At 45.5% G+C, this 17,667-nt stretch overlaps 1 protein-coding gene across 2 annotated transcripts in view; it reads right to left on the bottom strand.

Annotated features, from left to right (window-relative positions):
* CRHR2 (corticotropin releasing hormone receptor 2) overlaps window positions 1-17,667 on the bottom strand; it is a 435,919-nt gene that overhangs the window by 33,864 nt on the left and 384,388 nt on the right. The gene's annotated exons all lie outside the window — the stretch shown is intronic.

Here is a 17,667-nt window from a genome sequence, read left to right as displayed (position 1 = left end):
GATGTTGCCCATAGCAACCATTCAGATTCTACCTATTATCTTCTAGGAGGTGCTAGTTAAATGTTAAGTAGAATCTGATTGGTTGCTATGGGCAACATCACTTCTAAAACTCACTTCTAAAAACTCTCACTTTAGTAAATTTACCCTCTAGTATAAGTCAGGGGCTGGCAAATTTTGTCTTACAGGTTATTTGGCCGCAAGCAAGCAGCCTAAGGTCTTGTACAGCGTGGTTTTTGTTGTCTGTCTAATGGAAGTTGTTTTATATATTCAATGAAGTATAGGAAACATTTTAATGTCAAAGAGCTAGAATCAGATACAGCAAATAACAGCCCCAAATGAGTAGTATTCAATGTTAAGACTATTATAGTAAGCAGAGAGCATCCTAGTAACACATATACAATACAGAGGGCATCCTAGTAACCTTTATACAACACATAGAGCATCCTGGAGACCTATACAATGCAGAGAGCATCCTAGTGGCAGATACACTATATGAAGAGCATCCCAGTGTACACATATGCTACATACAGAGCATTCATGTAGCCTCAATACAATACAGACAACATTACAGTGACAACAATACAGGACAGATGGCATTCTAGTATTCTCTATACAATACAGAGAACATTCTAGTGACCAGAATACAGGGCAGAGAGCATTCTAATGTATGATTTACAATAAAGACAGCATTATCAATGCATAAAACAATGCATATCAGTGCCTACTATGCAATGCCAAACATTATGGAAACTTCTTAAAAATTCAAAACTTCCTTTATCTAGTGATTTTATAATGTATGCTCTCTAAATCTGTTAGTTTTACAATACAGCTTCATAAAACAGACCTCAGGCATTTTGTGGCTTTATTATACTGTACCCAGACAGTGAATGATTTCAAATTGCACACCCTGATAATCTCTGGTGGTTTTATTATACAGATGCCAGAGCGCTGCTGGTGCTTTATAATGCAGACACCCCCCCATCTCCAAGTATCCACTAGTGACAAAATGAGAGCCCTTATCTTTGGTGATTACCCAAATGTATGACCCCTCTTGCCATCCCACAGTCATTCCACACTTTCTCACAGTATACCGCAGAGCAATCTTTGCTAGCTAGAGGGCCATCATACCAAGTAGATAGCTTCTTGCATTATGATTGGTGGACAGGTCCAACCAGTGCTCTTCTCCTGACGGCACGCTGTTCTGTCACCATTTATCTTGTATCACTTTTCATTTGTTAAATCATTTCAGAAATTATTTAAACAAGCATCTGGAGGCTTGTCCAGAGTATGGAATATTCTATACATGCTACATTTCCTCTCCCAGAGATTTGGAGGGCCACACGATTTTCGGTAGCCTCACGCCGTTCCTGGAGAGCAGGTAAGCATGCCTAGTGTATAATATGTGTCAACTAAGGCCCGTATTCAAATTGGAGTGAAAAGTCAGAGGCCGGACTTTTCGCCGTCATATGAGGTTTTGCCTTCGAAAAGTTATTGCGCGAGTCCCCGCTTATCCCCGTATTCAATTCCATATCGGCGTAAACGGGACCTGGTGAAAAAGAAATCGCCAAAGTCCTGTCATTTTTAAAACTCACTTCTAAAAAATTTCACTTTAGTAAATTTACTCCCTAGTATAAGTCAGGGGCTGGCAAATTTTGTCTTACAGGTTATTTGGCCGCAAGCAAGCAGCCTAAGGTCTCGTACAGCGTGGTTTTTGTTGTCTGTCTAATGGAAGTTGTTTTATATATTCAATTAAATATAGGAAACATTTTAATGTCAAAGAGCTAGAATCAGATACAGCAAATAACAGCCCCAAATGAGTAGTATTCAATGTTAAGACTATTATAGTAAGCAGAGAGCATCCTAGTAACACATATACAATACAGAGGGCATCCAAGTAACCTTTATACAACACATAGAGCATCCTAGAGACCTATACAATGCAGAGAGCATCCTAGTGGCAGATACACTATATGAAGAGCATCCCAGTGTACACATATGCTACATACAGAGCATTCATGTAGCCTCAATACAATACAGACAACATTACAGTGACAACAATACAGGACAGATGGCATTCTAGTATTCTCTATACAATACAGAGAACATTCTAGTGACCAGAATACAGGGCAGAGAGCATTCTAATGTATGATATACAATAAAGACAGCATTATCAATGCATAAAACAATGCATATCAGTGCCTACTATGCAATGCCAAACATTATGGAAACTTCTTAAAAATTCAAAACCTCCTTTATCTAGTGATTTTATAATGTATGCTCTCTAAATCTGTTAGTTTTACAATACAGCTTAATAAAACAGACCCCAGGCATATTGTGGCTTTATTATACTGTGCCCAGACAGTGAATGATTTCAAAATGCACACCCTGATAATCTCTGGTGGTTTTATTATACAGATGCCAGAGCTCTGCTGGTGCTTTATAATGCAGACACCCCCCATCTCCAAGTATCCACTAGTGACAAAATGAGAGCCCTTATCTTTGGTGATTACCCAAATGTATGACCCCTCTTGCCATCCCACAGTCATTCCACACTTTCTCACAGTATACTGCAGAGCAATCTTTGCTAGCTAGAGGGCCATCATACCAAGTAGATAGCTTCTTGCATTATGATTGGTGGACAGGTCCAACCAGTGCTTTTCTCCTGACGGCACGCTGTTCTGTCACCATTTATCTTGTATCACTTTTCATTTGTTAAATAATTTCAGAAATTATTTAAACAAGCATCTGGAGGCTTGTCCAGAGTATGGAATATTCTATACATGCTACATTTCCTCTCCCAGAGATTTGGAGGGCCACACGATTTTCGGTAGCCTCACGCCGTTCCTGGAGAGCAGGTAAGCATGCCTAGTGTATAATATGTGTCAACTAAGGCCCGTATTCAAATTGGAGCTAAAAGTCAGAGGCCGGACTTTTCGCCGTCATATGAGGTTTTGCCTTCGGAAAGTTATTGCGCGAGTCCCCGCTTATCCCCGTATTCAATTCCAAATCGGCGTAAACGGGACCTGGTGAAAAAGAAATCGCCAAAGTCCTGTCATTTTTGGAGAAATCAGCCTGACACCTCCCAAAAGATACTCTGACATGGGAGTTCACTATGGGTACCCCTGAATAGCCCTGCAAAAGCTATTTGGGGTCTTTGAATGGTCTCAATAGGTGCTATTTAGTGTCTAGTTTGGGACAGTAGTGAAGAATAGCATTTAGCCACTTTTTTGGGGGAAAATAAGTAGTCCCATCAAATTTGGGGTACATGAAAATGGGTGCAAGCATATTTTAAAATTGCTAAAGTCAAGCATTAAAAAGTGGGGGGTCCTTTGTGTTTTTTTTCTGCGTTTTTTTTACGCAGTTAACATCAAGGGGGGTGTCCAAAGAGTGCAGGGTGGTTGCCGCAAGTCTGCACCCCAAAACCCCAATTCTGTACTTTTTTACAGCGAGTATTCATTGGCAAATCTTTTCCGCTGGTTACAAGACGCAAACTCATCGCACCTGCGAAAAGTCGGACAAAGTTGAATATGGGGATAAGTGGAATCGGCGAAAATGACGTCATCGGCAAAAAGTTTAGGTGAGAACGGCTTTTCACTCCAAATTGAATACGGCCCTAAGATGCAAAATTGAGCAAAAATTTGCAAATTGAGCAAAAACTAGCAAAATTGAGGAAAAAGTGCACAGCTTGTGAATTGTGCCAGGTAGCTCGCACCATACAGCGCAAAAGGATAGGTATATGCGAACAACTCTGTAAAGTACTGTACATACAGTATCCCCATCTGTTATCATGTCCTATGCCTTTCCTTTGCAATCTAGACCTATAATGTGTATCTGCTGACCACCTCTTCCATCTGGAAAGTAAACGCTTGAAGAACATATATAAGGATCTTGTCTGTTGTCAAGTCTGGGTCAGAAGCAATATATGTCCTGCCTTGAGATCCTTAATGAATCAGTACGAATTACAAATGTTCTCCCAATCACCTTCCTTAGCCTGTCTGTGAATGTCGGCTGCATTGATTGTCTCCATGATACAAGCTTATAGGGTTGAAGTGAGGGCTGCGACCAGTACCGCCACCCAGGAGACAAGGTCAAAGGGACGGCGTGGCCACTGCCCAAAAATACCCTTTTGCAGTTTGGGGTGCCTAGAGAGGCATGCTGCTACTTAGAAAAGCGCAGTGCACATTTATAGGCTGCCGCGGCAACAAAAGTGATGTCAGTAAATCAGCAAATATGTCAATAAATCAGAAACACTGACCAAAGATGTAAAAAAGCATAGCTTAATTTGCAGTGCATTACTCCTAGTCCATTTTATGATTTTCACAGGTTTGCTTGTTATCCTATAGAATAAAGTATGTGTAATGTTACCTATTTATCAAAAAATATTTGCTGGATATTCACCGAACACATACGTTTTTTTGGGGGGTACCCGCAAATATTAAGCATCCCTTGAATGGACTATGGAGGGGTCGCAGTAGACATCTTCATATTTGCTGTGGCAACCACGTTTTCAACAGCAGTCGTAGCCCCATAGGTTTTATGGGGGCTGCAAAGCGGTCAGGTTTACCAAGCTCCAGAGTTTGGCTTCCATAGGTACCGCCATGCATTAGCCCGGTGTAGCCTAAGGGCTACATTTCGCAAAAATTTGCGGATGAAGGTTCCTCAGGAATGGTTGCCACACATGAGTGGTCAGTAGACCGAGCATGCGCAGGCGTCCCAAAAGAAGAGTGATGAGACCACCGATGCAGTCACTTTATTCCGAACACAATGCAGGGACGGGCTCCATTACCCGTGTGTGCCCTTTGGAAACATTTGGCGGGAAATAATTTCTTATTGCCACAAATAGTGTCAATAAAAAAATTACAATTATCGAGTCTGAAAGCCGATAATTGATAAATATACCCCTTAATCACCTCATTAAATAAAACAGCAGTTTCTCTTTGAAACTATGTGAAAATGTGACATTCTGGTTCCCAGATTGTCATATCACTGGATTTGTGACCTCTGTAGAGGACACTTCCAATTTCCTTCACAATTACATCCTATGTGATACAGCAGTGGTAGTTCTGAAGGACATATTGGCTGGTGCTCTGCAATTTGGAATTTAGATTATTCAGACAAAATATTTTAATGCTACGTACAGTATATATAGTGCCAAATCAATTTCCATTATTTTCATTCTGCCACGTACCATTAAATACTGTATCAAGCTGCCTATTTATCACTTGGCATAAAACGGGTATTGTGGTTTTTCATGGTCACTTTAATTTGTTTCACCCAGGGCCGGACTGGCCATCGAGCTCTTCTGGCGAATGGCAGAAGGGCCGATGGCCAAATGGGCCGCTTTGGCTTAGCCAGGCTTACCCGGCAGTACATTCTCCTGGGAGGCGCCTTGCTCAGCAAGCAGACGTCACAAATGCGCGGCTGTGTCGTGCCACAGCCGCGACCAAGCACCATGGCAATGGGGGCAGGGTTAGGACTAGACTATACAAGGCTGATGGACCTATGACGTCACACCCACATGACCCGGCCTGAAAGGGGGAGGGGCGGGGATGCTAATGGGGGACCAAAAGTATCCCATTGCGGGCTCGCTGCGCTCGCCACGCTTCGGGCACAGTGGCTCGCTGCGCTCGCCACAAATATATATTCCCCCTCTATGCCCCACTGGATGGTAACGCAGGAGCGGTCCAGCCTCCTGCAGCGGTCACGTGGTGGATTCGGCACAGAGGTCCTTAAGCCACATAGGAAACAGCAGCAACCATGGGGGCAGTGGGAATATGGGCCCCCGCTATGGAGACAGTCTGCTGCCACAACAGGAGCTGAGGCACAGTAGACGGCATTCAGAGGAGGCGCACTTCCGGGTTCCATGCTGCTAATGAAACCTGGGCATCAGCTACACAGTGCAGCAGGACGCTGCATCACAGGGGACTGCATATGGTGACTCTGCACACTCCAGAGGTATCTCTCTCTGCCATCTCCGCCATTAATTTCCTTCCGTCTCTGTTCTCACCTTATTCCTCCTCTTACTCTCTCTTCAATCTCCCCTGATTTTTCTCTCTCTCTTTTCTGTTTCCCCCTATTCCCCTCTTATCTCCCCTTATTCCTTAACTCTGCTGCCTGCCCTTATTCCTCCTGTCTCCATTCTCCCCCTATTACTACCCTCTATCTCCCATCGGAATCAGTATGATTTACAGCCGGCCGCATGGCCAGTGGTTCAAATCCCGACATCGTCTGCCCGGCAAGGGTGAAAATGCCGATCGTCAAAAGGTAAGTGTTTCCTAACCCTCCCCCCCCCCAACCGTAACCCTCCCTTAGGGGTGCCTAACCCTAATGCCCCCTCTGAGTGCCTAAACCTAACCCCCGCCGCCTAAACCTAACCCTCCCGGGGGGGAGCAGGTGCCTAAGTCCCCCCACCGTGAGCCGTAAACCTAACCCTCCACCCCCCCCTGGTTGCTGTCCGCGCCCGGCATCCCTTCGACCGGGTTGCTGGGCGCGGGTCTCCCGGCGTAGGTAAAATGAAGGGCGTTGAGATCTCGACGCCTGTCATTTAACCCCTCCCGGGATTAAGCAGTCGGGAGGCCGGCGGTCGGCATTGCGTCCGCCGGCTTCCCGACTGCTTCCCCTCCCATCTCCCCCTATTCCTCCTCTCTCTCCCAGCTCCCCCTATTTCTCCTACTGGCTCGATTCAATACAACGCGTACTGAATAGCGCCGGGAATGAGCTCCCAGAGCTATTAAATTCTGCGCATTGTTAGGTCGGAGAATGCTATTCTCTCACCCCTTGCACCTTAAAAAGGGTGTTTAGTCGTGAGAACGGGCATTCTCCAAATAAACTTCCTGGCGCGATGCTGTTTTCGCCGCGCTAAGGGCAGAAAACAGCATTGCGCCTGGACTTTTGTCGTATTTTTGCTTGCATCCCAGGAGAGATGCGAGAAGAAATCCTTAGTCGGGCTTAGAAGCGTTCTGAATTGAATAGCTCCGGGAGCTCATTACTGGCGCTATTCATTTTGCGTTGAATTGAATCGAGCCCAATGTCTCTCTCGGCTTGCCCTATTCCTTCTCTCTCTCTCTCCCAGCTTCCCCTCTTTCTCCTATGTCTTTCCCATCTCCCCCTATTCCTCCTCTCTCTCCCAGCTTCCCCTCTTTCTCCTATGTCTTTCCCATCTCCCCCTATTTCTCCTATCTCTTTTATCTCCCCCTATTCCTTCTCTCTTTCCCAGGTTTCCCTCTTTCTCCCATGACTCCCATCTCCCCATATTCCTCCTCTCTCTCCCAGCTTCCCCTCTTTCTCCTATGTCTCTCCCGTCTCCCCCTATTCCTATCCTCTATCTCCCAGCTTCCCCTCTTTCTCATATGTCTCTCCTGGCTTCCACTCTTGCTTCTCTCTCTCTCCCAGCTTCCCCTCTTTCTCCTATGTCTCTCCCGGCTTCCCCTATTCCTCCTCACTCTCCCAGCTTCCCCTCTTTCTCCTATGTCTCTCCCAGCTTCCCCTATTCCTCCTCTCTATCCCAGCTTCCCCTCTTTCTCCTATGTCTCTCCCATCTCCCCCTATTCCTCCTCTCTCTCCCAGCTTCCCCTCTTTCTCCTATGTCTGTCCCATCTCCCCCTATTCCTCCTCTCTCTCCCATCTTCCCCTCTTTCCCCTATGTCTCTCCCATCTCCCCCTATTCCTCCTCTCTCTCCTATCTTCCCCTACTCCTTCTCTCTCTTTCCCAGGTTCCTCTCTTTCTCCTATGTCTCTCTCGGCTTCCCCTATTCCTCCTCTCTCTATTCTTTCCCAATTCCTTCCTACTCTCTCGCAGCACCCTTCTCCTATGTCTTTCCCAGCCTCCCCAATTCCTTCTCTCTCTCCCGGCCTCCCCTATTCCTTCTTTCTCTCCCTGCTCACCCTACTTCTCCTATGTCTCCCTAGCTTCCACAATTCCTCCTCTCTTTCTCTCGGCTCAACCTGTTCCTTCACTTTCTCGTGACTCTCCCTTTTTCTGCTCTCTCCTGGTTCAACCTAAACCTTCTCTTTCTCTCATGGCTCTCCCTATTTCTTCTCTCTCTCTTCCCACTCCCCATATTTCTCCTATGTCTCTCCTGACTCCCCAAATTCTCTCTACCCCTGTTCCTCCTATTCCTCCTCTCTCTCTCCTGGCTCTCCCTAATTCTCCTATGTTTGGTCCCCTCTTTCCTTCTCTCTCCCCAGCTGCCCAAATTTCTCCTCTCTTTTTTTTCTCCTGGCTCCTGCCTTTCCTCCTTTTTCCTGTCTCCCTCTATTCCTTTTTAGTATGTTGCTATTTCAAACCTGCAGCTCCATGTAGTATTAATATTGTATACAATATATTATTTATAATATTTCTATCTTATAATATTTGTTATGGGCAAATATTCATTTGTGTATGTAAATAATGGACACTATTGTGTGACATAACGTGAAAAAGGGACACTACTGTCTGACGAAAGGTGAGAAAGGGCACTACTGTGTGATGTAACATGAATAAGGGACACTACTGTGCAGTGTAGCATGATGAAGGGATACTACATGCGGTGTGGTGTAATGTGACTAAGGGACACTACTGTGTGACGTAACGTGACTATGGGGCACTACCGTGTGATGTAATGTGAAAAAGGGATACTACTGTGTGACGGAATGTGAAAGAGACACTACTGTGTGGCGTACCGTGAAAAATTAGGTGGCTACGCCCCTTCCCAGCAAGACCACACCTGAATTTTTTTCCGCGTGCCTTTGGCACACGCTCTCCATACTGCCCCTATGGATGGCGGCACACATGCTCTTTTGTCAAAATGTGTAGTTGCGGCTCTGCTTTGGTGTGCACAGATGTGTCCTCTGCGTTCAGCACCCCTTCCCTAAAAAGTCCTACAGTGAACACTATCTAATCTTCTACAGCTGCTAAACTAGGGCTTGGGGAAAATGCCCTCCCCTTTCTTTTGTGTATGACCTACACCAGTGAAGTGCCAGCTTTACCCATAGATATCTGTAAAATCTGGTGGGAAAGAAAATCTGGTCCATTTTTCAGCATCAGGGAGCAAATTTCTATTGTTATTTGCATACATTCCCAGATTTTCTATCCCACCATATGAATTGGACAGATATATCTATAGGTGTGTAGACACCTTAACAGAACCAACACAATACCAAATGTTTGTCTCCCCAGCAGGATGTGCTCTGTTGTATGTATTTTAATAGAGAATTATGTGTACTTGTCTTTTGTTCTGATATTAATTATATATGTAAGAGCATAGACTAAGAAGTGGGAAGGAATAGTAAGGGGAGGAGTCTATGCCAGGAGCCAGATGCTGACGCAAGGTGGGCCTGTGTGCTCTTTAAATGCCAGGGCCTATTTTTAGTCCCAGTCCGGCCCTGGTTTCACCTAAGTTTTAAAATCTATTCCTAGTTTTGGAAATAATTAATGTTACAGTGTAAGGGGCCTATTCATTAAGGTGAATGTGCCAGTTATACATGCGGAAATACTACTTTGCGCATGTTTTATGTAACAGGCCGCCCATTTGTTACTCGATCCCTGATGTAAGCACCCTCCATTCATCAAGCTCCGAAAAAATGGAAGTGACTTGACTACAGGAACTAACAGCATCTTTGGACGTGTTAGTCCGCTGAACCTTGCTCCTTCCTATTAGAAGGCGATTCGGAGTGCAAAGCGGGATCTGTTCGCCTCCTCGGGCCCTTGCTGTGTGCGTGTGTAAAGTTCATGCATATACACTGCCCGGCAATGTAAACTTTTACAGCTGTCTATCAGTGGCGAAAGAGTCCAATTTAAGGGTCGGGGGATTGCTGATATTTAGAGCAGCTGTACTGGAGCCAAAGTAATAAATTAATTGCCCCAGTATATTTGTATCCGCCATTGCAATATGTGGCGATTTGGGTACATATTTAATAGTAGGCCATCGCAGCTTAATAATGCATATAAATATTTTTTTCTTTTAATGATTGCAATGCGTCATATGGCTCCGCCCAGGGGCGTCTTAAGAGAGGAGGGGGCCTGTGTGCACTCCCCGTGCAGGACCCCCTCCTCTCTCACCAGTGGCCAACAGCCGACTGACGCGGCTGGCCAGCCCACGGAGCATTAGTAGAGCGTGCCCAGAGTCTATTGCGCATGTGCAAAACGCCGGAAAAATGACCGCGGTGGCCATTTTCCGGTGTTCTGAGCTGTGCTGGCTCCCGACGTGGGACTACGGACAGGTAAGTTTAAAAAAATATGGGTGCAGTATGTGCGGTGTGGGGCCCCCCTGGACCCGGGGGTCCGTGTGCCCCGCACACACTGCACTCATTATAGATACGCCACTGGCTCCGCCCTTATTCCAAATTGCGCGATTTCCTACATTTTGCAGTCAGGGGACGTGGTCTAATGTCGCAGATAGTTCGGCCCAACCCCCATCACTGCCCACCTGAATCTTCACTCCGGGCTTCTCCCAGAGGGGATACTACAAAGTTACTGTATAATACTGTATCTCACTGAAGGGAATATTTGGAGGATAAAACCAGAAATAACCCAATTTTGTGGGTTCCCGCAAATATTTAGGAACCTCTTAATGTAACAAGGAGAGAGCGCAGCAAACATCTCCAATATCTGCCGCCGTCCCTCCCTTCCTTATTGCAAAAGCAACCCCCATAGGTTTTTATGGGGGCCGCTGAGCTGTCAGACCAACCAAACTGCAAAGCCGGAGAGGAATTAGCCGTTTTTTTGGAGAGGAATCTGGAGGATCAATCTCTATCAGCAGGGGCGGCGGGGCTGGGGAGGGAACTTTTACCTAGGTCTAGGCTTGGTGTAGTTGCACAGACATCGAGCTGGGAGAGAGAGAAGAGGCTGCTGCTCAGGGGCGTATCAATAATGGGTGCAGGGTGTGCGGGGCACACGGGCCCCAGGGGTTCAGGGGGGACCCCACACCGCCCACCCTGCACCCATAATATACTTACCTCTCTGGAGTTCCACATCGGCGCGGGGGTCCGGCGCTGTAAAAACGTCTGGAAAATGATCGCAGCGGCCATTTTCCAAATCATTTGCGCATGCGCAGTACGGGGAAAATGGCCACCATGGCCATTTTTCCGGTGACCTGTGCATGCTCTATAGACTCTGGACACACTCTAGTGCCCAAAGTCTATAACTCCGGCGCTGGCCGTGCACAGCTCAGAGAGCTGCCGACTGCCGAACAGAGAGGAGGGGGCCCGTGACTGCACACGGGTCCCCTCCTCACTAGAAACGCCCCTGCTGCTGCTGTTCAACGGCCTGTGGGCCTGATTCAGAGCCGCTCGAAAAAAGCGAGCGCTCGCTCTGAATCAGGGCGGGCGCTTGTTTTTTAAGTTGTGGCCTTCTCTTGGCCACTTGCATAGCTGTGGGTGACCACCCACAGCTTATGTGAGTGGCCAGGTGATGGTCGCGATGGTCAAGACCATCACGACTATTGGGCTTGCGACGAGACCCTTACGGTACGGTCTCGTGGCCGCAAGCCCCAGTGTACTTCCTGCTCTAATAGAGCAGGAAGTCCACCTACTGACATCACGAGTGATGTCAGTAGGGCCGCCCACAAACGGCAGGCGTTCCTGCAGGAACGGCTCTGGTTGCCCAGCCACCCCACCTCCCCGCCTTCCAAACGGGGCGAGCTGTCGATCAACATCGACAGCCGCCCCTTTTGGATGCGAGCGCCGGAGCGAGTGCTTTTTGCGCTTGCTCCGGGGCTTGTGCACGCGCAGTGCACATGCCGCACATGCGCACTGGCCCACCATCGACACAATCAATAATCCATCCAGCAAGTGTGGCACTTTCCGAGGGTATCCGGATGAAGAGTCGACAGACCAACGGTTGACAATGTATAGGTTGACGCCAAATGGTTGTCAGGCTATAAGTTGGCCTGGACAAAAGGTCGACTGACAAAGGTCAACAGTGCAAAATGTTGAGAGGTACAAAGGTCAATAGGTTATAACATTATTAAGGTTAGTATAGGGGTTAGCGTTATATACTTGGAGGAGGGCTAAGGTTAGGCTGCCAGAGGGGACAGTTAGGGGTAGGACTAGGAGGAGGGTTAGGCCTAGGCTACAGTTAGGTTTTGGTACTTGGCCGAGGGTTCGGGTTACTCACTAGGTTTAGGATTAGGCTTAAATACAGAAAACATTTTTTGACTATTCTCTGTTGATCATGTGTGGCGTGCATTTGTCCCTGTCAAACTTTTGTATTTGTCAATCTTTTGCCATGCTGATCTTTTGTACCTGTTGACCTTTTGGAATCGACATATACAATACTGTGCAAAAGTTTTAGGCAGGTGTGTAAAAAATGCTGCAAAGTAAAAATGCTTTCAAAAATAGAAGTGTTCATAGTTTATTTTTGCAATGAGCAAAATGCAATGTGAATGAACAGAAGAGAAATCTAAATCAAATTAATATTTGGCATGACCACACTTTGCTTTTAAAACAGCATCAATTCTTCTAGGTAAACTTGCACAAAGTCATGGATTTTGTAGGATTATAGGGTCTCATTCAGACCCACTCGCAAGCGCTGAGCGCTCGCAAGCGGGTCGATGTTGAGGCCCTGCGCACGCGCAGCGGCTGCACTGCACGTGCGCAAGCCCCGGACCGAGAGAGAAATTATCTCGCTCCGGGGCTCGCTACAAAAGGAGCGGCTGTCGATGGTGATCGACAGCTCGCACCGTTTTGTAGACGGGGTGGGGGGGGGGGATGGCCAAACGGAGGCGTTCCCGAAGGAACGCCTGCCGTTTGGGGGTGGCCCCACTGACATCACTCGTGATGTCAGTGGTGAGCTTCCGGCTCTATTAGCGCCGAAAGCTCACTGGGGCTTGCGGCAGACGTGACCCTACCACAAGGGTCTCTTTGCAAGCCCCTATGGTCGCGATGGTCTTGACCATCGCGACCATCAACCTGGCCACTCACTAAAGCTGTGGGTGGTCACCCACAACTTAGCGAGCGGCCAGGAGGCCAGCTTATTACAGAGAAGTGTCCGCCCTCATTCAGAGCGAGCGCTCGCATTTTGCGAGCGGCTCCGAAAGAGGTCCATAGTCAGATGATCATAATTTTCACATGTAGGTTGTAACACAGAGCCTGATTCAGAGCCGGACGCAATCAGCCGTTCGCTCGTAAGCATTCGATTGTTTTAAACCACGCATGCGTCCGGTTTTCATTGCGCATGTGCGGCCGGATCATTGCGGTCATTTTTCGTTTGCTCGTATACACAGCGAACAGGAAGTGACCTATATAATTTGATTGACAGAATGTTCCGTTTATGGGTGGTAACGGGGGTGGAGATGAGAAAACGCAGGTGTGTCAAGCCGTTATTTGGGCGTATATGTATTATCTTGTGCGAACGTCCAATTTGGACGTTCTTTTGGATACGTCACTGTGTGATCCAGTTTCCATTATGACTGCTCGTTCAGCTTGTGGTAGGGTATTGGATCTCGCAAAGACGATGGTCTCTTCGTAGCTCCCTTAGCGAATGTTTTGCTATTCTCCTTTACAAGGCACAAGACCAATCACCTAATAATTGGTTCACTTGCGAGAAGGTGATTTGCAATGGCCATGATTTATTAGCTAAATTTGGAACGCATGTTGTGTTCCTATTTGTTTGTGTTTTGAAATCACAGCAATCACAAAATAAATGTTTAAATAAAGGTAAAAATTATTGATGATTTTGCTATATTCCGTAAGCATGTTGTTGTCAGATTTATTTTGTTTTAAAAAGCCCAACACCTTTTATTTTTAAATTTTTTTAACATTTTGGTTACAATACAGAAAGACAATCAGTTACTAATTGCTTTGCTTGTGTTATTGTTTACTTACCTGTTACCTTATGTTTTTTTAAATTAAACATTTGTTTATGTATATGACCTTTGTTATGTATTTAAGTATGTTTGTTCCAGTCCCTTTTAGCCATTTGCTAATGAATTTGACACATTTTTTTTTTCTACGGATTTTTAGTTTTCAAAAATTAAATTTTCACATTTTGGTAGAAATGTGGTTTTTTTGCAGCCAATTTTTTTTATTTTTTTTAGATCCCAAAAATATAGTAATGTTTAAAAAAAAAAAACAATTCACAAGAAAGGAGAGGGAGGTTTTGTGGTGCAAAAATATGGGGCAAATACAGAGATGGAATTTGGGGAAATTAGCCAGTGCTGTCAACGCCTTCTCCCCCGCTTGGCTTGATGTTGGAGGGAGCATGACTTTGTCTGTCTGGTCGTACGGCGTGCCTGGCCAGAGGTAGCTGGTGTTTCCTCTGGCCTAGGCATAGGGCTAGGCACATTTGGAGGGATGGCCGATGTTGTGCCAGAGGTGGAGGGCCCTGATGTTCCGGCAGGAAGGGAGGCCAGCTCCAACATGCGCAGGCGGACGAGCTGCTCCAGGGCATTAGCTATTCTGACATTGGCCGCAGCGTTTTCCTCCAGGGCGTCCGCCACCCGTAGCAGATTGGCGTCCATCCTCATCAGAATCTCGGTGTTTTTATCCGTTTTGCCATTGAGATCTGAGAGAAGAGCCACTGTCTGTGAGGGGGAAGGCCCTGGACTGTCCGCCACAGGTTCCCCAGCCAGAAATACTGCTTCCTCCCCTGCGGAGCCAGCAGATCTACTGCAGCCAAACCTAAGTTCTGGAGCAGACTCATCCTCTTCTGTGCCTGTGTGAAAAAGAGAGATCATACAAATATTAGTACATCTGTAAATTTACTTAAACAAGTTTTTCAATCATTTTTATCTAAATTACCTGCAGCAACATGTGGAGCCGCAAAGTCTGGCATGTCTGTGTCCATGTTGGACATGCCAAACACCTCCTCTTCCTGCACACACCCCTGTGCCAGCTCCTCCAAATCTGTTAGCTCCAATGACACAGGGTTGGCCCACCACCTGTCCCCCCTGCATGCCTAGCCCTATCAGCCATTTTTTGTTTTAGACCATATTTGAAGTCGCTCCATCTGTTGTTTAAAAATGTATGGTTAGATTTTTTCCTAATTTTTTAAAAATTTGGAAATAGGTTACAGCATTTACGTACTGGCGTTTGACCTCTTTGGTTGAACGGACAAAATCACCAACCCCATTGACAGCACTGGCTATTTCCTCCCACAGTTTCCATCTCTGGGTTGCACCCATATTTTGGGTTGCCTGTGCCAGGTTATCAATGCCCTTTTGCACCAAAGCCTCCATCTCCTTTCTTGTGAATTGCAGCTGCCTTTTGCATTTGGCCCTGGCCTGGGTACTAGGCCCCACAGCCTCCTCATTGTCAGTCTCAACACCTTACAAAAAAATGACAAAAACATTTTTTACATTTTTTTTTTTTTGGGTGGTAACTTTAATTTTGGAGCTACTTACTGTGAGGTCCTGGATTTTGGCTTTGCTGCTGTTCAGTGGACATGATTAAACCCTTGAATTCAGCAGACCCATTGTGGGCTCTCGTGAATTTTTTATAGATGCGTGTGCATTATACGGGCGCATCTATTGTGCGTCATTGATTTGAGCGGGAAAGTTCGGTCTATTTAAGACTTTTTTGTGGCCTTGTTTCGGGGTGGGTTGTTTGAAGTGGTTGGAGTTTGAGATTGATTCAGAATAGTGGTTGGTTGCGGAGTTTGTTGGATTTTGTGCGAGTTTTCTGTTGTTTTTTTTATTTTCTTTCACATTTTTGCGTTTTTTTTCTATCATATTTTTGTTTTTTTTGTTGAGGTTAAGTTTTTTGGGTCGATTTAAACTTGCAAATATTTTATTCATTTTTAATGTTAATACATGTTTCCTTTTTTTTTTTTAGTTTTTTTTTTTTCTTTCGTGTTGTGGATCGTGTTTATTTTGTTGTGATCATCTTTGTGCGGTAAGTGTTTTTTGTCATACATTAGACCCTGTTATTTTTATTCATTTTTCATGTTTATTTAAGGGGTCACACTATGCAGATAGCTGTATGTAAAATTTGTGATATTTTTGCAAATGGTTTTTTTGCAATAATAAATGCGAAATGTATTGCATATATTTTGCTCATCTCCTGTCTGTGGCTTTAGCGTACCATTTAGCGTTATTTTGTCACCTCTATTGCATATATTTTGCTCATCTCCTGTCTGTGGCTTTAGCGTACATTTTAATTTTCTTGTAAAAACCTAGACTAACAACATCATCTGTGTAGTGCATGCATTCTTTATATTTTAGCCTGTGTTTATTTTGTGTTAATTTTTACATTTTTTTATGGAAAATCTAATTCGTAGGTTTACTTCAAGATGTCACTGCCTAACCCTGTAAGATTCTTCTTAATGTGTAAAAAAGATAAGTATATTTTCTCATTGTTAAATGTTGGAAAAATAACTACATTGTCTAACATTTCAGATTGATGTTGGGCGAATTATAGTGGCGGTGGTCCACGACCCCGACCAACCTGAACATCCTCCTAGGCGTAGGCAGCGTAGGCGTGCAAGGCCCCAGATATTTAGAACACGTGTCACCCTTTTTGAAATGCCTGATGATGTGGTTTTAAGGTGTTATCGCCTACCACCCCAAATCATCCTAGACACTCTTTCATTAATAGAGAGTGATCTTGAAAGGCAAATTAACAATCCAACAGCAATACCACCACTTACGCAGTTAATGTCGGTGTTACATTTTTGCGCCTCAGGATCCTTCCAGACCACAGTTGGCATCGTTGCTGGCATTTCCCAATCCTCCTTTTCAAGGATCCTGAGGGCGGTAATGGATGCACTCTTTAAGCACCTCCATCATTTTATTAATATGCCATTGGATATGGAGTCCCTTAATGTGGTTAAGCAGAAATGTTTCGAAATTGCAGGCTTCCCACACATCATAGGGGTTGTGGACGGCACTCACATACCACTTCAGCCTCCAGCAGCGCTGGAGGCAATATTTAGGAACCAAAAACATTTCCATTCAATGAATGTAATGGTGGTATGTGATGCCTCCCTCCAGATTCTGTCCCTGAATGCCAAATTTCCAGGAAGTGCACATGATTCATTTGTCATCCGGCAATCAGGGCTTTGGCACAAATGAAACAACCTACCAGCTGGTGATGCGTGGCTTCTGGGTAAGTAGTACCCTTAATTTTTAAAACAAGCACTGTTGACTTAGAAATGGTACTGAATGTTTTTTTATTTTCACAGGAGACAGTGGTTACCCTTGCACGCCCTGGCTGCTCACTCCTTATTTGGTTCCTACACCAGGGCCACAAAGTCAATATAATTCCGCACTTACTGCCACCAGGCAGGTGGTGGAGCATTGCATTGGCCTTTTAAAAGGCCGATTTCGATGCCTCCACCGCTCTGGTGGCGACCTCATGTATTTGCCGGCTATGGTTTCCAAAATTGTGGTCCTGTGTGGGATATTTCACAACATTGCCATAAGGAGTGGTGTCCCAATGCAGCCAGAGGATGCCTTGCCTGAGGATGGCCCCCCCGAGGTTGGTTGGAGGAGAGTGTCAGGGGGGTCATACGTGATGAGGTAGTTACACGCTCTTTCAGGTATTTGATTTTCCATTTTTTTTCATTTGTTGACATTGGGAATAAGGAAAATGATGTGTGTTAACTATCCTATGTTTTGATTTTTAACCTTTTTTTTTTTTTTGCCAAATCCAAATAACAACCTGCTGACTTCCTAAAATTGATCACCTGTGACAATGACTCACAAATGACCTTTACACCTGGACAAATGTGTTTCTTACCTGATTTTGGGC

The sequence above is a fragment of the Taudactylus pleione genome, unplaced genomic scaffold (genome assembly GCF_031769625.1).
Source record: "Taudactylus pleione unplaced genomic scaffold, aTauple2 ptg000314l, whole genome shotgun sequence".
NCBI lineage: Eukaryota > Metazoa > Chordata > Amphibia > Anura > Myobatrachidae > Taudactylus > Taudactylus pleione.
Note: the sequence above shows the minus strand (reverse complement) of the source record. Positions and strands in the feature narration are given on the sequence as shown.